This window comes from Anabrus simplex, chromosome 1, assembly GCF_040414725.1.
Source record: "Anabrus simplex isolate iqAnaSimp1 chromosome 1, ASM4041472v1, whole genome shotgun sequence".
In the NCBI taxonomy this organism is placed as follows: Eukaryota; Metazoa; Arthropoda; class Insecta; order Orthoptera; family Tettigoniidae; genus Anabrus; species Anabrus simplex.
In genome coordinates, this window is record NC_090265.1 from 1760867697 (window position 1) to 1760870175 (window position 2479).

Here is a 2479-nt window from a genome sequence, read left to right on the forward strand (position 1 = left end):
ATCAATCAATCAATCAATCAATCAATCACTACTGATCTGCACTTAGGGCAGTCGCCCAGGTGGCAGATTCCCTATCTGTTGTTTTCCTAGCCTTTTCTTAAATGATTGCAAAGAAATTGGAAATTTATTGAACATCTCCGTTGGTAAGTTATTCCAATCCCTAACTCCCCTTCCTATAAACGAATATTTGCCCCAATTTGTCCTCTTGAATTCCAACTTTATCTTCATATTGTGATCTTTCCTACTTTTAAAGACACCATCCAAACTTATTCGTCTACTGATGTCCTCCCACGCCATCTCTCCACTGACAGCTCGGAACATACCACTTAGTCGAGCAGCTCGTCTCCTTTCTTCCAAGTCTTCCCAGCCCAAACTTTGCAACATTTTTGTAACGCTACTCTTTTGTCGGAAATCGCCCAGAACAAATCGAGCTGCTTTTCTTTGGACTTTTTTCCAGTTCCTGAATCAAGTAATCCTGGTAAGGGTCCCATACACTGGAACCATACTCTAGTTGGGGTCTCACCAGAGACAAATATGCTCTCTCGTTTACATCCTTACTACAACCCCTAAATACTCTCATAACAATGTGCAGAGATCTGTACCCTTTATTTACAATCATATTTATGTGATTACCCCAATGAAGATCTTTCCTTATATTAATACCTAGGTATTTACAATTATCCCCAAAGGGAACTTTCACCCCATCAACGCAATAATTAAAACTGAGAGGACTTTTCCTATTTGTGAAACTCACAACCTGACTTTTATCTCCGTTTTTTCATTGAGTCGACTTTGAGTGCATGATGTTATTTATTGTAAAACAAATATATTACGGCTGACTGAGTAGGACATTCATGTAATCAGTTATATCCGTGTCTTTTGATGTTGTGTACAAATATTATGACTGATGCAAGAGGTGTCCACGTAAAAGGCTATAACAGGTATTGTTGAACATCGTGTCCTCGTCCCGAGGTGGAACAGCTAATTCAGGTACACCCGAATATAGGCGAGCTGCTTGTACCATTTTAGCTACATACCAGTCCTCCTGCCATTATTTAATCTCTGGCAGTACCGGAAGTCGAACGCAGGCCTCTGAGGACGGGGGTTAATAGTGCTGACCGTTACGCTACAGAAGCGGAAGGCAGGTAGTCTTATAATACAAACATCTCATGGCTAACAAAATTATAACCAAACTCCACGGCGCAACAGCCCCGAAGAGCCATGGCCTACCAGGCGACCGCTGCTCAGCTCGAAGACCTGCAGATTACGAGGTGTCGTGTAGTCAGCACGACGAATCCTCTCGGCCGTTATTGTTAGGTACGTAGGCCGGGGCCGCTATCTAACCTTCAGTTAACTCCTCCAGTGTAATCACGTAGGTTGAATGGACCTCGAACAAGCCCTCAGATGAGGTAAAAGTACCTGACCTGTTCGGGAATCGAGCCCGAGGCCTCGGGTGAGAGGCGGGCATGCCACCCCTACACCGGAGGGCCGGCAAAGGGAACTGAGCCTACGGCACGTGGTGTTCAGAGGCGGTCACCCATCCAAATACTGACCACGCCCAATGTCGTTTAACTGCGCTGATTGTACGAAAACCGGTGTATTCAACATGGTATGGTCGTTGGCTAAAAAAATGTACGTTCACGAAATAAGTCTTCGAAAAAGTTGTTAAAACTGCGGGCTGTCGTTTATGCAACTGTACGTACATCGTGACAGATTCATAGTTAGTATGAAATCTTCGGCTGGAATTGTAAAATTAAATCGTTACCGATGCATTAGACTTTCATTCTAATACTTAGGTGTTGATGAATATCAACAACGCATTCAACTTCAGTTGACGGGATTTTATATATTTGAAAATATTCTTCTTCTTAATCGTTTTACACTCCAGGGTTGATTTTCCCTCGGACTCAGCGCGGAATCTTGCCTCTACCGCCTCACGGGCAGTGCTCTGGAGAGTAAGACTTTGGGTTGGGTGTACAACTGGAATGGAGGACCAGTACCCCACCCATTTGGCCTCACCTGCTATGCTGAACAGACGCCTTGTGGGGGTGAGGGAAGTTTTGAAGGGATAGACAAAGAAGAGGGAAGCGACCGTGGCTTTAAGTTAGGTTCCATCCCGGCATAGGGAAGAAGGGGGAAAACTGCGAAAACCCTTTCAATAATGGTTGAGGTGGGAATCGAACCTCCTCTACTCAGCTGACCTCCTGAGGCAGACTGGAACCCGTTCCAACCCTCGTACCTAATAATAATATTAAATTAATAATAATAATAATAATAATAATAATAATAATAATAATAATAATAATAATAATAATAATAATAATGTTATGGTGTCGCTTACCGTGTGACGTTATTTAGGTTGCTCACGTTTCGATGTTGATGTTCCGGTTTTGCCTACTATACGGCAAGGGAAACAAAACTTCGTTGGACGACCTACTGCTGGGCTACTGATTTATTTCTTCGGGTGAAATCCAAAAGT

The 2479-nt window shown here is 43.3% G+C and overlaps 1 pseudogene; it reads right to left on the reverse strand.

Annotated features, from left to right (window-relative positions):
* Positions 1–1504: 1504 nt before the first annotated feature.
* LOC136859406 (5S ribosomal RNA) lies at positions 1505–1623 on the reverse strand (annotated as a pseudogene).
* Positions 1624–2479: the final 856 nt, after the last annotated feature.